The following is a 19,756-nucleotide window of genomic DNA, read 5'->3' on the forward strand; positions in this document are numbered from 1 at the left end:
TAAAAATGGAGCACATACCCATAAAACTAACCACTAGCCCATGAACATCTGTCTCCTGGCATTGGACCAAACCCACACACAGAACCCAGGACAGTAACTTTCAGAGCCAGCCAGTTTTCAGTGACTGTGAAGAAAACAAAATATCAATTTCTTTTCTCAGCATATGGTCAACAACTGAGAGACAGAGGAAAGAAAACATAAAATTTTATTAATTTCTTTCCAGTCGTTTTGTCTCTCTCTTGCAGGTGACCGAAGTATGGAAGACATGGAGAAATTCTTATTCAGATTTAAAGGATATTATTTTAATCATTCATCACTTGATATTAGCTTTATAGAAAATTTAGATAATTTTGAAATCAGAGAAAATGATGTCTTCATAATCACATACCCCAAATCTGGTGAGTTCTCTGTTCTAATAGTTAATCTAAGAAGTACCATGATACTTTTAAAGTGTGGGAACTCTGTTTTTTTAGTAGTATTCTATATGGACATATACACTTATCTATTGGATATTATAGTGTCAACTGAATTTAATATCTTATGAAGTAGGTCTTTTACAATGAGCTAGAAGTTATTTTTTTAAGATTTTTTATTTATTTATTGGTCAGAGACAGAGACAGTGAGAGAGCACACAAGCAGGGGGAGCGGCAGACAGAGGGAGAAGCAGGACCTGGGATAATGACCTGAACTGAAGGCAGATGCTTAACTGACTGAGCCACCCAGGTGTCCCTAGAAGTTATTTTTGATGTGGACAAGGAAACAGAGAAAATACAGAAGTAGCCATGTTGAAGACACCCTATCAAACACTACGGTGCCAAAGTGGCCTGGAAACGATGCAGAAATATTTGCCATTCAGGCGGCTACTTTGGACAGAGAGGTGAAGTTGTATTTACTCTCCAAGTGCATGAGAAGGAGGAAAATTATCTTTTACTAACACTATGATGTGTAATAATCCCCAGCTATTTGGGTCTACTTTTGCTATAGCACTCTGATCAGACTAAAACATACAGATGTATGTACAATGTATAGGTACATATATATCTGTGTGTATATATATGGTCACATCTATTCACAGCCTTTGCCCATGTTTTAATTGGTTTTGTTATATTTGCTATTGTGTTGTATGAGTTCTTGATATGTTTTTATATTAATGCTTAATCATAAATTATTTCCAAATTGTTTTCCCTCTTAATGGGCTGACATTTCATTTTGTTGATAGTTTTCTTTGTTGTACAGAAAACTTTTTTTGAGTTGTGCCTTTTAATATGTATTAGAAAAATATATAATTAGCACATCAAATCCATGGTTTTACAGATGTCACTGCTTATGATGAAACTAAAGGAGATAATAATGTTATACTTAAGACAACCTCAAGAAAAATACTGAGTCACAGTACAGGAAGGCAGTTTAGAAGTATCTATTTAAAACAAAAACATAAATAGCTTATGACTCTGCTTTGAACCTCAAGGAAGCAACCTTGGTAAACACACATACACACGCACATGTACACACAACACTCACACACACACACACACACACACACACACACACACACACAGTGTTCCTGTGTCATGTTCTGTAATAGCAAAGTGGAAAGCTGTCATAACTAGCTATCACAAAAGAAACGGGGAAGGTGGGACAGAGCCATATGATGACACTCTATTAGGCAGTTGCAAAGGATGAGTTGAAGCTACATTTAGCAAAAATAACATGCATAGATATCAAAAACAAGGTTAAGTGAAGAAGGCAAATTGCAGAACGACTCAATATACCATTTGTATTAAATACACCATAACAGTTTCAATGAACTCATATATATAAAAGTCTCAAAAGAGTCTAGCATACGTGACAGCAGTTTGAGAGAGATGGCCAATGGTAGTCAAAGGGGGTTAGATCTTCTTATAAATCTGTCTTAGAGAATGGATTCATGGGACACTTGAGTAATCAGATCTGGTTGAACATTTACAAAACAAGAATGCAGAAGACAATCAGGAAAAGGTGATGGTCTGACAGTATATATGAAGAAGCAAATATTGACCTCATAGCAGCAGGCTGTACTTCCTCTGCACAATACCTGCAGCTGACACACTTAGTTCCCAGAGGAACCTTCACACACATTTGCCCAGGATATGGCACAGGGTACCTTTCCCCTACTTCCTCACAATCCAGGTTGGAACCCAGGCACCTGGATACCATATGATTGAAGCTACAGGCTTCCTTGGGCACTTCATGTACCAGGTAAATCCCACTGGAGCCCTGGAACACTCTCAATATCCAAGGCATTTAGCATGTCCCAGACTGGAAGCTCTTTCTGTCCCCAACAACTGGGTCAGAGTTCTCAGGGGTCTAAGTATGAGAAGGCTTATCTTCTGATGGGTCGGTGCATACTGGGCTCCAATCAGAGGTAGGGCTGCCAGCAAGGAGCTTGACTTGATTAAATCCTATGGGGTAGGTCATATTGTTAGCTCCATTTTTACAGATGAGGAAACAGAGGCACGGAAATGTCAAAAGATGTGCCCAACAACAAACAAGTAAGTGATTTTAAAAAGAGACTAGAACCCAAAGCTGTCTGTTCTTAGAGCCCAGGCTCTGCTCCTAGTGCCCAACCAAATCCTACCAATTCATCAAGCTTCAGCTCGGGAAGCCTGGAGGTGATCATCCTCTTCTGTCATTCAAAGCATGTACAAATATGATTCTGCTGACCATGAGAAATCAGGAACAGATGGCCCTGTTCAGTTCAGTTCAGCTCAGCACCTCCTTCCAAAGGCCTGGGTGCTCCTTGTAGCTGAGGAATTTTTGCTACAGACCTAGTGTCACCTCTGTTCCACTTAGTACTTGTCAGCGGTGCCTGAATCCTATGATTACACCAGTTAGGAACATGAGGTAGGGGAAGGTTGTGGCTAAATATCCAGAGGTTGGGAGGGGTGTAGCTTATGGCCAGAGACAGGGCAGGAGGACAGAATTATGCTCCTGTTCATTGGGGGTTGGCGGTGGCATCTGGGTACTTGGTGAGGTGGAAGGTCAGGTTTTGCTGCCGACATAGTTTCTTTGCTCAAGGTTGATAGCAAGGAGGCTCTCAGCCTTGGTGCTGAACTCCTCCTTGAAAGAGATGACAATGTCCCGGAAGTGGCAAGTTGATTACTCCTTTGTGTAACTGACCATCTAGCCAATGTTGGTGTCATTCCAGGTAGCATAGATCTCATCCAGAATAATGAAGGGAGCTGGCTTCTTATTGTGGATGGCCAGGAACAAGGCTAGAGCTGCCACTGTTCCCTGAAACACTGACAAGTTGTCCATAGACCAGAAGCGTTTGCCAAGAGCCACATAGTTGGAGTTGGTGCCATTCTAGTAGGGCTCCTCAGGGTTCTCAGGACTCAGAAATGCTTGGGCACTCTGTTGCCAATAAGGCTTGTAAATCTCATTGATGTTGGTGGCCACAGATTCAAAGCAAGTATTGAAGCAGTCAAAGTGCTCTTTCTTGATCTCTTCGAATGCCTGTTTGGCTTTCCTGGCTTGCATTTGGGCTCATCTGGGGTCTCCTGAAAGTTGTCTCAGACACCTCCCAGGTTTTCCACAGCTTTCATGTCAGGGGCACCTATATGCTGGAGTACACTCGCTGCTCATTCAGCTTCTGCTTCATTGTATTCATCTCTTATTTGATCTCCTCAGCCTGAGCATCCTCAGATCTTCACACAGGTCACTGTAGTCAATCTCAATGAGGGCTTCTCACACAGAGTTACTGGAGGTTCACTGGGAACCACTCACTGAATCCTCCTCCTAGGGGCTACACTTCCTCTCACTAATGCTTTCCATAGTGTCCTTAGACAGTGCTCAACTGATGTCCTGCATGTGGCAGGCCTGTAGCAGATTGTGGTGGTCACTGCATTTCTGTTCAAGCTTAGTCTCAATGGCTGTGACCTCCTCCTATAAATGAGTCATTTCCTTGTTGGTGACCCATTTTCTTTCTTTCTTTTTTCTTTTTTTTTTTTTTTGACAAGAAATTGTTTATTGAGGGGACTTACAGACAGAATCATGCCTTGGGACACTTCAAGATGAATAGATCCCTCAACCCCACCTTCCATAAGACCTGCTTTTATAGACCTAGAGACCACTCAGAAGAAAATATTTAAGAATCATAGTCATATCTCTAGAGTAAATCCGAGTATATATACACATCATGTGTACTTCAAGAGTATACTTAAAAGCGTGATTAAATGGAAAGAAAAAAAGTGGGTGGGGGTAAGGGTCTATGCTCAAGAAGGCTTTAGGTCACAGTGCAGTCATAGTGGCAGATTTGTCCAAGATGGCATTAGTCTGATTCACAAAGAAGGTCAAGACTGCTCTTTCCCAGCCCAGGCAAGGAGTCCTTTTAAAACTCACAGCAGTTCTTTGCCTCTCTATTTAGTTGTCATGGAAACTAAAACAAAACATCTTCTTCCTCACTGATACTTCATAACATTTCAGATATCTTGAAGAGAGATTTGGGGAATCAAGTTCCCCAGATATTCTGAGGAACTGAGTATGACTCTTATGGAAGGTAAAAGAGCTCACTGGCCATGACCCTTACCAGGTCTCCCCTCCATATGTAATGTAGGCACCAAGCAACACATTTATTTTGTGGTTATGAGAAAGACCTCCAACTTTTCCACAAAGTTTCTCCAGGATATGAGTTGTACAAACCACATACTCTTCAATTTTCTCTACCAAATGGCAATATTTGTAGCTGGCTGTGCTCACTGACCTATAACGTAAGGCTGGCTCTGAACTGGGGACTCATATATTCCCACATTCTAATATACTTCTCAATCTTTATTGGCCTGAGGCAATGAATGCGAGAGGTGTAGCTTATGGCTACACCATATGGGTCAAAGTATTGGAATTAGATAGAAACAGATTTAGGTCCGAGCTCTGTGACCTTGGGTATCTTAACTTCTTCAAACATTCATAAAATGATTGTATTAGATGACCAAATAAACTGCTGCAAACAGAGAGAGTAACAAAATTCAGGAACTTAAAGAACAAACGAGTTGATTGCTCTCTCACATAATAGTCCAAAGTGAGTGTTCTAGTTTGTCAGGTGGCTCTGTCCTATGCAGTTATCCAGGAACCCAGGTTTAGAACATTTCTGCCATGTTTAGCCCATGGCTTCTAAAGCAGCTGTGGTCATCACCATTTTTGTCAGTAGAGAAGGGTTAGATAGCATGGCTGATACGCAGCATTGCCTCATGTGCCCTAATCTGAAGGTGATCCACATCATTTCTATTAATATTCTGTGGGAAGACCTTAATTTTCTTGACCCATGTACTGCAAGGAGGTCTGGAAGAGGTAACACCTGGCACCTGGCTGGTGTCTAAATTCCAGCTAAAATTTATTTCTATGAATGAAGGGAAGCATAGATTTTGGCTTCTGACTAGCATTTTCCATCTCAATGGCAATATGGTAATACTACCTCTCTTAGGATTGTTGCTACAAGTAAGTTAATTTTTTAAAATTAAATTTATTTATTTATTTTCAGAAAAACAGTATTATTTTTTTCACCACAACCAGTGCTCCATGCAATCCGTGCCCTCTATAACACCCACCACCCGGTACCCCAACCTCCCACCCACCCCGTCACTTCAATCCTCTCAGATTGTTTTTCAGAGTCCATAGTCTCTCATGATTCATCTCCCCTTCCAATTTACCCCAACTCCCTTCTCCTTTCTAACATCCCTTGTCCTCCATGATATTTGTTATGCTCCACAAATAAGTGAAACCATATGATAATTGACTCTTTCTGCTTGACTTATTTCACTCAGCATAATCTCTTCCAGTCCCGTCCATGTTGCTACAAAAGTTGGGTATTCATCCTTTCTGATGGAGGCATAATACTCCACATCTTCCTTATCCATTCGTCCGTTGAAGGGCATCTTGGTTCTTTCCATAGTTTGGCGACCGTGGCCATTGCTGCTATAAACATTGGGGTGCAGATGGCCCTTCTTTTCTCGACATCTGTATCTTTGGGGTAAATACCCAGGAGTGCAATGGCAGGGTCATAGGGAAGTTCTATTTTTAATTTCTTGAGGAATCTCCACACTGTTCTCCAAAGAGGCTGCACCAACTTGCATTCCCACCAACAGTGTAAGAGGGTTCCCTTTTCTCCACATCCCCGCCAACACATGTTGTTTCCTTTCTTGTTAATTTTGGCCATTCTAACTGGTGTAAGGTGATGTCTCAATGTGGTTTTAATTTGAATCTCCCTGAGGGCTAGTGATGATAAACATTTTTTCATGTGTCTGATAGCCATTTGTATGTCTTGATTGGAGAAGTGTCTGTTCATATCTTCTGCCCATTTTTTGATATGTTTGACTGTTTCGTGTGGGTTGAGTTTGAGGAGTTCATTATAGATCCTGGATATCAACCTTTTGTCTGTACTGTCATTTGTAAATATCTTCTCCCATTCCATGGGTTGCCTCTTTGTTTTTTTTGACTGTTTCCTTTGCTGTGCAGAAGCTTTTGATTTTGATGAAGTCCCAAAAGTTTATTTTCACTTTTGTTTCCTTTGCCTTTGGAGACATATCTTGAAAGAAGTTGCTGTGGCTGATATCGAAGAGATCACTGCCTATGTTCTCCTCTAGGATTCTGATGGATTCCTGTCTCACGTTGAGGTCCTTCTCTTACACTGTACACAAAGATAAACTAAAAAATGAATACAAGTAAGTTAATTTAAATGTGCCCAGTACCTGCCAATATTCAAGGAATGGGGGTTATTCCTACTTCTATTTTGCTCTCGTCTGTTCTTATATCTGTAAATAATATCTATATGCTAGCTCCAAAATCCCTGCTGAATTCCAGATCCAAATATCCAACTGACCTTTTGTCATATCCACTTGGATATTTGGTAGACAACTTATGATTCTGACACCAATATTTTTCCATAAAACCAAGCATTTCTCCAACACCAGCTAGGTGTCCTACCATTCAACTCAATTCTGACACTGTCTGCCCAGAGATAGTTTCAGATCCCACAGCTTAAGGGCTCAATCCCACAAACTGCTTCTCTCCCCACTTTAGATGCCCATTACAAGTCCGCATTGTCACCTGGGCTTCAACTAACTGACTGTAGATTGGAGATTCCCATGACCCCTTCCTTGGGTTTAATTTATTTGCTAAAGCACCTCACAGAACCCAGGAAAACATTTTACTTACTAGATTACCCATTTATTACAAAGGATTTAAACTCAGGAACAGTCTGATTGATGACCCATTTTCTTAAGAATCTCCTCTATCTCATCATTCTCATCATTCCCCTCTGTTCCCTGTAGTTGTTTTCTGTAGTTAAGAGACTCTTTTATGGTTTCTGCCTCTATCCCCTACCCCCATGTTAATCTATTTTGTTTCTAAAATTCCACAGTATGAGTGAAATCATATTGTCTTTCTCTGCCTCACTTATTTTGCTTAGCATAATATGCTCTAGTTCCATCTACATCATAGCAAATGACAAGATTTTATTCTTTTTGATGGTCAAGTAATAGTCCATTGTTCATCTTCTTTATCTCATTATCAGTCAATGGGTATTTGGGCTCTTTCCATCATCTGGCTCTTGTTAATAATGCTGCTACAAACGGGGCGGGGGGTGCATTTATCCCTTTATTTCAGGATTTTTGTGCCTTTTGGTAAATACAATTGGTATTGCAGTTGCAAGGGTTACAGGGTAGTTCTATTTTTAATTTCTTGAGGAACCTACATACTGTTTTCCAAGTGCCTGCACCAGTTTACATTCCCAACAACAGTACAAGAGTGTTCTCTTTTGTCTCATCCTCACCAACATGTGATGTGTCCTGGGCTGTAATTTCAGCCATCTGACAGGTGTATGGTTTTATCTCGTTGCACTTTTGGTTTGTATTTCCCTGATGATGAATGATTGTTGATATCTTTCATGTGTCTGTTAGGCATCTGTATGTCTTCTTTGGAAAAAATATTTATTCATTTCTTTTACCCATTTCTTAACTGGATTACTTATTGAGTTAGAAAAGTTCTTTGGAGACTTTGGATACTAACCCTTTATGAGATATGTCATTTGCACGTATCTTCTCCCATTCTGGAGATTACCTTTTAGTTTTGTTGATTGTTTCCTTCACTGTGCAGAAACATATTATCTTGGTTAAGTCCATATAATAGGGAACAGAAAGAGAGAAAATATTTGCAATATTGACAATTTAAAATTAATATCCACAACATAGTAGGACTACAAATCAGGAAGTAGGGGACAACAATCTGAGTATAAAAAGAGCCAAAGAAGCAAGCGGGAAATGTGCAGAAAAAAAAAAATCACTGTCCACCAATACCAACAACTTCCCCAAACTGGGAAACAATGATTTGTTCATTTACATCTCCTGGACTGACCAACAATGGAGGGGTGGATAACTCTGAATGCTGACAGGGAGTGCACAGAAATCTGCACACATTAATATATTCCCTTGAGAGAGTAGATTGAAGCAGCTTCTCTGGAGAGCCATCTGCTACTCCCTGCACAACCACAATCCAGACATAGGAGGCAATTCCTGTCTTGCCTATTTGCCTCCAAGAAAATCTCATGCAGGTGCATAGGGAACAAGAGTGAGAGTGTACACTCAGATTGTTTGGGGGGGTGTTTATTGGGGGTGAGCAGACAGGTCAGTGTGGGAATGCACACCCTGAAACAGCATCTGTTAGACACAACGGATCAGACGTAGCATATAAATAAATGTGAAACCACAGTACACAGTGGTAAACAGAAAGATATGATGCCCATGGATTGAAAATACAAACACATACAACAATACGTATTTCATAAGAACACATTCAGCAAAGAATGCATTTTAAGCCCCAAAGCCTGCTTGTCTCTGGTGGGGATAGGGGTAGGATGGAAGCCAGAGATGAGATAAAGGAATAAACAGATCAGGGAGGGCCTACAGAGCATCAGTGGTGTTACAATATGAATAACTGTAGGGAAAAGCTTAGTACATCATCATGCTAACACCTGACCATGAAATAGGTGAAAAAAAAGAAAGAAATGAAGGGAGGAGAAAGGGAAGAAGGAAGGAAGGAAAAGAAGGGAAGAAAGAGAAAGAAAGGAAGAAAGAAAGAAAGAGAGACAGAAGGACACAATGTGAATGAAAGTGGCATGGGCGCCTGAGTACCTCAGTTAACTTCTGCCTTTGGTTTAGGTCATGATCCCAGGATCCTGGGATTGAGTTTTGCATTGGGGTCCCTGCTCATGGGGACTCTGCTTCTCCCTCTGCCCTTTCCCACTATTGTTATCCCTCTCTGTCACTCTCCCTCTCTCAAAAAATAAATAAAATCTTAAAAGACAAAAAGAAAGGTGAAGTGGGAGAAGCTGAACACATTTGAATTTTTGAATCTGTGCAGAGATTTTGCATTCTCTCATTGAGTCTCTATAGAACTGTGGCATTCTAGATAACTTCTCAGCTACCCTGAAGCTGTGATCCCTCCTGCAGAAGCAGTGTCTGTTATCTGGGAAAGCTGAAAGGATGCCAGAAAGACTTTCAGAACCTTATAACAAAGAGTTTTCATTCAGTTTGAGCTCCAGCTGTGGTAGCACAAAGGTCTCTTGTGGCCTTGGTCTTTCCTGGGCAACACTGGAGGTGTTATCTGGGTGGACCAGATAAGGGGCACACCAGCAGCACCTGTCGCAGGGAATGTGTGCCCAATGGTGATCTTGCTCACTGGGTGCTGCTACTTAGCATGGGTGATGGGATGGTCTCAGGAAGGAAGCCAGGGATGAGAATGGACAAGGGGCCAGTGGGTTTTCTCATTTCAGAAGGTGATTTGAGTCTTTCTGGGGCCTGTGAGTTTTGTGTTTTTTTTTTTTAATTTTATTATTTTTTTAAATTAAATTTATTTATTTTCAGCATAACAGCTTCAGTATTTGACTTTTTGTTGTGGTAAGTCTTTTTAAAGCATTGCCTGGATATGTCAGAAGCATGACCTGTATGAGGTGTGTTTTCAACCTTAAAGCCCCATATGTGAAGCACGTACATGAACCATAAGGAAAATTATCAGGCAATTACACCCACATACTTTGTGACAAATGTCCACTCTAAGTGAAATTAGGTGAAATAGTCATCATAAGAATGGTAACATCCCGCTAAAAGCGAAAGGTCCAACATTCTGCATCGTCTTTCCCTTCCCGTCTCCATGTAGGTGTCCAGGAGCCTCCTTTAGGGAATTATAATGAACATTGTTTCCTGAAGGGGAGATCACAGGAAACAGAAGCAAACATGGGGAAGCCTGCAAAGCTGGGAACTGCCTCCTTCCACTGAGTTCCTTTTCCTTGGCTTCTTTTGGCTCATGTTCTAGGAGTGGGGTTGGGGAAGGAAGTAGAGAGGCAGGCATAGAAGATCATTTGAAAGACCCATATGCGAAGCAGAAGAAACACAGAAGAGTAAAAATATAACTTTGTGGGACACTGCCCACGGAGTTTCAGGTGGAGCATCTCCTGAAACAGGAAAAGAAAGGCCACGTTTGCTTTCTTTCTCCCACACTGCATTTACATATATTAACAATCCCATTCAGATGAAATCACATTGTACTTATTATAGTAACAAACTCTGATTAAAAATTCATGATATATCTACCTCCATTTTGGATCATCATTGAAAACAAAATTATTTCTTTTACAGGAACCATCTGGTTTCAGCAATTATTAAGTCTGATTTATTCTGAGGAACATCGCAAAGGTACTGGAAAACTGGAAACCAAGGAAAGAGTCCCCTTCTTTGAGTATAAAACTCCAGAAATGGATTTTGAGGAAAGACCATCCCCTCGTCTCTTCTCTATCCACCTCCCATACTACTTGGTTCCCAGTGGGCTGAAGAACAAAAAAGCCAAAGTAGGAAATAGGCTCTGACTGCTGAGAGCTAACTGCTCTTTTTCACTATTTCATTTCATTTCAGGATATCAACACTGTGCACTCATCCAGCTGTTGGCAAATGTAGCATTTTAAACACTTTAGTTTTCTCTTTTAAGACTTTATTTAATTGAGAGAGAGGGAGGGAGGGAATAAGCAGGGCAGGTTGAGGGAGAAATAGGCTCCCTGCTGTAAAGGGCCCCTTCTGCCACCTCCACTCCCATGCAGGACTTGATCTCAGGACCCTGGGATCATGACCTAGGCTGAAGGCAGACACTAAACCAACTAAGCCGATCAGGCACCCCTTTACTTCAATTTTCAAGAGCCATCTGTTTTCTTCTAGTATCAGATTTTATCTTGCACCCTTTGTTTTCTGATTATACAAGTAATGCAGCCATTAGAAAATGAAAGAGCATATATGTGTCCATTTAATTTACTTTATACAGTGTGTTATAATATCATATATAAAATATATCCTTTCATTTTTGAATCAGCTGTATTAGCAAGGGTGTATACAATGCTAGCAATTTCTTCTGTTTACTCTGCATGCCCTCCCTCTTTCCTTTTCACACTTCACCTCTTTTGCCTACTTCCTCTCTAAATGTACCTTGTTCCTTGGAATTCCGAGGGAACCTCAGAGGAAATCATTCATCTCTGCTGAAGAATTGTCTCTCCGTCTCCCTGGATCAGTCACCTCCATCCACTGATAATTTCAGCTCTTGACTCATGACTTTCCACTCTCCCTCTACTCCTGTTGCTCATGGGATTATTTCTAACTTGAAGTGAATGGTCTTTTGTCAGCACCAGACAAGGGTGAGCCAAATTGCCCCAGCGGGGTCAATGGGAAAGAGGCAGTCATTCTCAGGGTCATGCAAGTGCAGGATTGCCTCCTTCATGTTGACCTCCTCAGGCTCTGCACTGGCCTCCCATACCTCTAGTCCTGCCAAACCTCTTAGTATTGACACCATCACCAGCGACCTTTTTCCTCCACCAACCTCCAGAGTTTATAAGGTGGTATAAACCTGCCTTTATTCTTGACACCATTTGCCATCTGTGTACCTGTTTATTTATTGTCCATTTCTGGCCAGAGTGTAAACATGAGAGAGATGGAGTTTGCAGTACACAGAGGAGTGTCCAGAGGGTAGTAGAGTTGAGTGAATGAACAAAGGCATCGCCAGTAATTGCCCTACCTTGAATCCTGACTTGAAGCACCTTGTTCTCTGAGAGCTGCCTTCTTTGCCTCCCACTCCTTTCAGGTGTCCCTGGAGTGACCAGTCACCACATTCGTATCTCCATTCCCCTCCCCCTCCACCTCTCCACTCCCTCTCCACACTCTCTCATCCATCTCTTCCACTTCTTCACACCCACCAATAGCTCCATATTTGACATTCAAATCACCTTTGTCTCAATTCCCTTGCCCTAGTCAACTCTATTATGATCAGCTGCCAACACCTAATTCTGGTGAAACCCAATATGTGTATATTTGTACCTGTGTTCATGAATCTGGTAGTGTACTAGGAAAAAACCAATACACTTAAAAGTCGTATCTTCGTTTTACTTTAATGGCCTCAATTCTCAAATTTACATTTTAAATGTTTTGCTCTCCCCTCCCCTTTCTAAAATAACTACTTGCTATTGTCTTTTGTCTTCAAAAACCTCAATAGCAATCTGCTCTAAGGATCGCAGTAAACAGCTCTCAAAAAACCATTCCCAGTCAATGACCCCACATTAGAAACCTCCACTCATTGCCTTCCCTCCTTAAGAAGAAAGGTGGTATGTGTACCTCCTGATGGTATTTTGATTTTATCTTCAAACCATTCCACTTCCAACATTTCCTGTATTTAAAAATGTGTCATTATCTACCTAAGAGTGTTAGTATCAGAACAAGGTGGCATAAGTGACTCAGTTGTACCTTTGGGTCTAGGTCACATTTTACTTCTCTAAACATATAGATTAATGACAAGAAGCTATTCTCAAGGCAGAATCAAGAGGCATGAAGAGTCACAGCAAGGGAATGAAAAGAACTTCTTCCTTCATATTTAGAAGGATCTTTTCTTTCATTATGGAGATATCAACCACTGCTGACAGTTGTTTGATATTATCAGTTACTTTGTCGATATCAGGTAATCCCCATGCGAGAAGCCCTCTATTTCTAGTACAATGGGACCACTCAGTGTTCATCATCTTCCCATCGCCTAGCTTAAGGTTGGCTCCAGGCAATGTGCAGGGAGGCAGTAGGTGACTGAAAGCTTTCCTAGATGCTTCCCAAAAGAGTCACACAATATATACATGCCACTGCACAGTGAAAATACAAGCCTTGGGTTTCATCCAGGGCCCCTGAATATTCTGTACACACAGCGAATAAGATTGATGATATTTTATATTCTAATGTCAATGGGTTGCTTAGGTGTTTTATGAAAGTGTGCCTTTGGATTGCTTAAAGCAAACAACTTTTTAAATGAATCCTATATTCCTCTAATACAAAAAATACTAAAGTAAGTACTGCATGAAAAGTACCTGTAGTTTACACTCTGAAGATATATAAATAAGAACTATGTAAGCTGGGTGCCTGGGTGGCTCAGTGGGTTAAAGCCTCTGCCTTCAGCTCAGGTCATGATCCCAGGGTCCTGGGATCGAGCCCCACATCGGGCTCTCTGCTCAGCAGGGAGCCTGCTTCCTCCTCTCTCTCTGCCTGCCTCTCTGCCTACTTGTGATGTCTGTCTGTCAAATAAATAAATAAAATCTTAAAAAAAAAAAAGAACTATGTAAGCCATATGCTGAAGGATGAAAAAGCACACTCTGAATTTTCTAAGATGATTTGAAAATATCTTAGTACATTTTTCCTATTGATATACAATTTTATGGCTATGGATCATTGTGGCATGTATTAGTTGGTTGCTATAGGGACAAGAGGCTATTGTTGCCCTCTTTCAGGGTGAGTTGAGAAGAGGTACCATGGGAGGTGTGTCTTGAGGAGTAATTGATAGTCACTAGGCCAATCAGAAAGGGAGAGGCATGGCTGAGAAGGGGAAATCCAAAATACAAAGAGGGCTGAGTATATACATGATATGATTAGGAAAGTGTAAATTAAGAAATAAACTTCATCCATTCAGAAGGTAGTAGGGTAAAAATATGAGAGAATGAAAACCTCGGAAATAATGAATACCTCCTTTCTTTCCAGATTATTTATGTATACAGAAACCCTAAAGATGTTGTGTGCTCATATTTTCACTTTGCAAAGAATGTGATATTACAATTTACAGGTACCTTTGAGTAATTCATGAAACAATTTCTCGAAGGAAGAGGTAACTATAATTTATAGCATAAGCAACATGTTTGGCATCCTGTAGTAAAATTTTAAGCTTAGTGAATTTGGCAGGGAGAAGATGAAATAAAGTTGAACAGGGTCAGTAATCAATGTATCAAAGCAGTTGGTAGTGTTGTCTTGGATGACCATGACCAGGCATTGTTAGAAATTTTGCTTACTCCTGCCTCTCAGGAGACCGTCAGGTTACAGTTATATCACCAGAAAATATTTAAATTTACATCTAACCATGGAAAAAGGAATTCATGAGCTTACAGTTTTCCCTTCTAGCTCAGAGAGAAGCATCTCAGTTTAGATCACAAGATTGGGCTGTGCACAGCATATTGCATGGGGAGCTCTACTTGACAATGTTCTGTTCCACGGTCCTTTCTCTTTTCAAAATTTTTAAAATTTTTTAAAATCTTTTAAGTGTTCTCTAAGCCCAGTGTGGGACTTGAACTGATAACCCCATGATCAAGTGCTGTATATTCTATCCTGGGAGGTAGCCAGGTGCTCCCTGCATTCTTTTCTGAGGTGCCAGTGTGCCTGCTTGAGCAAGAGATATGCCTACAGACGTAGGGATGATGATCTGGAACAGGAGACTTAACTAACATTAGTTTCTGTGCAGAGCTCAAGTAACCCATCAGGGAGCCTTCATGTTGCATGAGGCAGGGAAATAGCTCTGTGTGTCTTTGGGAACAGGGAGAGAAGCAAAGAGGAGAGGATTCCTTTCTCTGTTCTCCGGGTTCAGTTTTTCTCTTCCTGTGGGTAGATGATTTTCTGTCTATATGAAATGAATTTTTAAGAGACTGATTGCTCCTTGAGTTCATGTAATTGCTTTCCCACGGGAAAGTGGATAGCTCTCCCATAACCAGGTGCTAGAGGAAATCAGGTATCTGCAAACAGACTTCCTTTTCCTTCTGTGTTAATAAGATTCCTGCACCTCCCACAACTATAGTTTCTTCTCAATCTATTCAACATATTTACCCTAATATGTACCTGTTTTTCTCACAGTGATGGGAAGCCTTTAGTTTGACCACATCAAAGGTTGGTATGAGCACAGAAGCCTCTTCAACATTCAGTTCATGACGTATGAGGAGATGAAGAAGGTGAGAAACATGACATCAGAGACTTCATGGCAGCTGAAAGGCACCCTGACCGAATGAATTGATTGTTCATGGGTAGAAAATCAAAAAACAATATCTAATTTGAGATCCTAGATTAGGTGTACAGGAGACGTCTTCTATCAACCTGGACCTTGATTACCAGGTTGTCCTTTACAATTAATTAACTGGAACTTTCTTTAACTGACTGTGTGTAAGGCATTGTCTGTTTATCTATGAGTCCATACACATGTTTGACTATCATGAGCCAGATTTTTGGTCACCCCTTGATGGATTATGAAATCAATTTTCTGCATTTTGATTCTGGTAACTTTCTAGATATTACATTCATCATTGTGGGATGCATCTCATGGGGAACTTTAATCTTATCTGTATGCTTAAGCACTATACGAAAAATTAAATGAAATGTCTGTGTATGATTAGGAGAAATAAAGCTCCCAGTAGTCAACGATGAACGCATTAAAACAGAAGAAGTTCTATTACTGATTACCTGACTCCCAGAGGCTGGCTAGCCTGATAGTGTTTGTGGCATCCTCGGCATGTCGTGAATGTCCCAGGCATTTTCTGTCCTTCTTTCCTATCATATCTAGTGTGGCAATGATGTCTCCTCTCATAGTAGCAGGATGGTTGTTGTAGCTCCAAAGTGATGTCCTCAGATGACAGCATGTATGGCAGAAAGAGAGGGAAGTGGGACAAGAAGGACTTCCTTGCTTTGCTTTGCTACCATCTCATCACTGGGAGGAAAATCACTCTTTTACACTTCTATTTGACTTCATCTTTCTGTTTAAATACCAAAATTGGGGCATTGTGGCCACCCTAGATGAATGTCTTGTAGAGAGCAATGGGAGTGCATGAGGATCTTGGATCAATCAGGATCATTATGGGACAGGGACTGGGCACTGCTGCCTGAACACCACCAGGGATCTCTAAGCAGGAAAGAGGAGAAAAAGCTGCAAGCCAGGCAAGATTAAGGGCTGCCACCTGCTGAGTATTTGTCCCTGGTTTCTGTTATCCCTGCCCCAAGCTCATGACACCATTCCTGGACTTGCTGAATCTGTAACACCTACCAAAGAGAGACTCCGACTGTGATTGGCCTTGTAACATTCTTCACACTATGGCCTCTCCGTTGCCTCCAGCCTCTTCTCCCCACTTTCTCACCTGAGCCATGTGCCTGTGAAGCTACACCAGGGAAACTCAAATTCTGATGGTCCTGTGACCTGGTATCTCATACCTTCATGCAACCCCAACACTGCGTATATTCTTTCTTTTTTCTGGACTCCACCCCTTCAGTATGACTATCTAGAAAACGCCTCTTTTTGCTTGAATTCTCAGGACAAATTTGACATCTCTGTTGAGACTTTCTCTGAATTCTGTTACACAGCTACTCTCTGCCCATAGGTCTTTGTACTGACTTCCCAATTCCAATTCCCTGTTGTGCCTCTGTGCCCTTGCTCCTTCGCACGGGCAGTGTCTGATATAAGTATCTGCTCCCCCAATATTTGCTGAGTTAACGCGGATAAAATGAACATGAGTGTTCCTAAATAAACCCAAATATGCTTCTAGAACAGTGAAAGATGAATTTATCAAGAAGGAATAAGCAAGTCACTTCTCATAGTACAACTCCATTTTTCTAGCCAGCATAAGTACCTGCATTTTTCACTCCCATAACAATACTTAGGTGTGACTTTTGCTGAAGTCTTCTTTCTTATAATGTGCAAAATTTATCATACTCTGATTTATTTCAGGATATCAGAGGTTCTGTGTCAAAAATCTGCAAGATTCTGGGGAAAGGATTGAGTGATGAGGATATGGATACTGTTGTGAGACAGTTCTATTACTCACATTTGAGAACATGAAGGATGACCCACTGGCAAATTATGACAATCTAATAGCCATTGGATATGGGCTGAATGTAAAAAGTCATTTTCTTCGCAAAGGTGAGGGTGAACAGTGAGTGGCCAAGTAGCACTCTGGTAGCAATGGGCCAGAGTGTAGCTTCTAAGTTTGTTGGTGGACTCTCCTAACATCATAGGCCCTCATGGGCCTGTTCATTTGGCTAGAAAGATGATTTCCTATGATCTCTTCTGATTATCTACATGGAGATTCTAGTATTTGTTCTCTGAATGAATCTAATGAGTAACATACAGTCACAAGGTCTTCCCCATGGCCCCCTGACAATCTACTGATTCCTAGAACAATGCCTCCACAAATGGTTGTTCATTTAGTCTTAGTCTGCTTCCCCTCATTAGTGTGGGCTCAGCTGGGCTCATTTTTGATGGAGAGGTAATGACAGGTCTGTGGCCCTCACTGGCTGCTCTTCCTTCTCTGTGCTTTACCCTCAAGCTCCTCTGGGGATGGCTTAAGAACACACATTCACTGCACTTTTGCTCTTGGGCAGGACTGTCATGTGTCCTCTAGGAAACCAGATCTTACATCATACATATAGGAATATCGCCATTGTCTCCATATCTCATACCTCTGGTGACTGGAATTTTAAATGAATAGCTCCTTATATAACTGATACATTGGAACATATTGAAATATTTTTTTATTTATACAATCATTCTAAATGATATTTTATGATTTTAATACATGGAAAATGTATAATACAGAATTAGAGACAAATTTTGCATTCGGTCAAGGGTTCTATGCCTCTATGTCAAGTAGCAGGAAATACTTGCTTTGACTTCTCTAAAATAGGATTTCCTTCATTTAATCTCTTCCTATGTCTTTTCCTGTTCAACTCAAAAATTGACCACTGGTACCTGGGAGCCCACCTGAGGTGGGGACTTGCCTTCCTGTATGCTCCACACGCCCTACCGTGTTGTCGATGCTAAGGCCCTTCTCAACTGCCTTTGTCCTTGCACATACCACTGTTTCTCTTTGAAAAAAGAAAATGTTCTGTGTTACTCCATCTTTCACACACCTGAAAATGACAGACTGAAATGGTTAAGAGGAAAACTAGGAGGGCTAATGATCTTCAATTACAGCATAACTGCCAGGATGAGTTTGCCCCCTGGCCAGGAGGTGAGAGAGTGACAGGGCATGGCGTGTGCAGAAGTCAGTGTGGGGCCTTATGGGGAGAAAAATGAGAGTGCCAGCAATGCTTCTCCCAACACCACTAAGGTATCAAGCCTCCTCTTCTGTGGAATCTTCACAGATGCAGTTGCCTTCTTTTTCTTCCCAGGTACCATCGGAGACTGGAAAAATCACCTGACTGTTGAGCAGAATGAAAGGTTTGACAAGATTTTCCAAAGGGAGATGAAAGATTTTCCCCTGGAGTTCATCTGGGACATGAATGAAGACTAGAATGCGAAGCAAAGCACAGATCCTTTAAGAAAGCACTTTCAGAAGGAAACATATTGAATTGTATACTTTCAACTTTGACTGTCACTGAGTCATTACTGTAAAACCTGAGTGATGAATAACTACGAATATTCCAACTCTTCATCAAATGCCATCTGTGGCCTATTGTCCATTGGTGGGGATTCCAGTTTCTGTCCAGAAGAGGGTTTCATCTTGGTTTTGGCATATAATTAGGGAAGAGTTTTTATTTTATGTCCAGAAATTCCAAAGGTCTTGGGCCAAAAAGAAGGTCATAGTTTGTGATCAATTTACATCTTATAATAGAAGTCTTGTCATTTATAAAAAAAAAGGTACTTACAGCCTTTCTTCACATTAGGTTTTAATTTTTATGTAGTGAGTCAACCTTACATTTTATGGCTCTTAGGTTTTGTGTCTGACTTTAAGTGTTGCCATCACGAGTATTTTCATGCATTCATAAATCCTATCTTTCTTTCTCTTCTGTTGTAAGAAAGCTATATTTTTCTCACACATAACAAATTGACCCAAGACCATTTATCAAAGAGCCAACATTTTAAATAGGCATTTTAATAAATTCAAAGAGACATGACCTGGTTCCAGTTTCATGCACGTGAGCCAACTTATTTTTCTGATGATGTACTTTTCCCATAGCCACGCCAGAATTTCTTAAATAAGTTAATAAACATCTGACGAGTTGTAGTGAAATGTTGCTGAGTAGAGAAAGTCAATTATCACATGTTTTCACTTACTTGTGGAGCATAGGGAATAATTCGGAGGGCATTAGGAGAAGGGAAGGAAACGTGAATAGGGGGAAATTGGAGGGAGAGAAGACGCATGAGAGACTGTGGACTCTGAGGAATCAACCGAGGATTTTGGAGGGGAGGAAGATGGGGGGACGTGTGAGCCTGGTGGTGGGTCTTAAGGAGGGCACGTATTCCATGGAGCACTGGGTGTGGTGCATAAACAATGAATCTTGGAACACTGAAAAAGTAAAATTAAAAAAAAAAAAAAGAAATGTTGCTGAGTACTGCTTTATTCCTAAAAAGTCATTTAAAAACTGGCATCGCCACTAATTGAGCCTTCCCATTCAGAGATATTTGTACCCTCAGCATT

General features: G+C 40.9%; 1 pseudogene across 1 annotated transcript; it reads left to right on the top strand.

The window, feature by feature from the left end:
• The first annotated feature begins 256 nt into the window (after positions 1–256).
• LOC309864274 (amine sulfotransferase-like) lies at positions 257–18,751 on the top strand (annotated as a pseudogene). The gene is made up of 6 exons (XR_014316685.1): positions 257–398; positions 10,665–10,873; positions 14,073–14,196; positions 15,210–15,304; positions 17,065–17,256; positions 18,507–18,751. The product of XR_014316685.1 is annotated as an amine sulfotransferase-like (transcript).
• The last annotated feature ends 1,005 nt before the right edge of the window (positions 18,752–19,756 follow it).

Source organism: Mustela nivalis (assembly GCF_964662115.1).
Source record: "Mustela nivalis genome assembly, chromosome: 5".
Lineage (NCBI taxonomy): Eukaryota > Metazoa > Chordata > Mammalia > Carnivora > Mustelidae > Mustela > Mustela nivalis.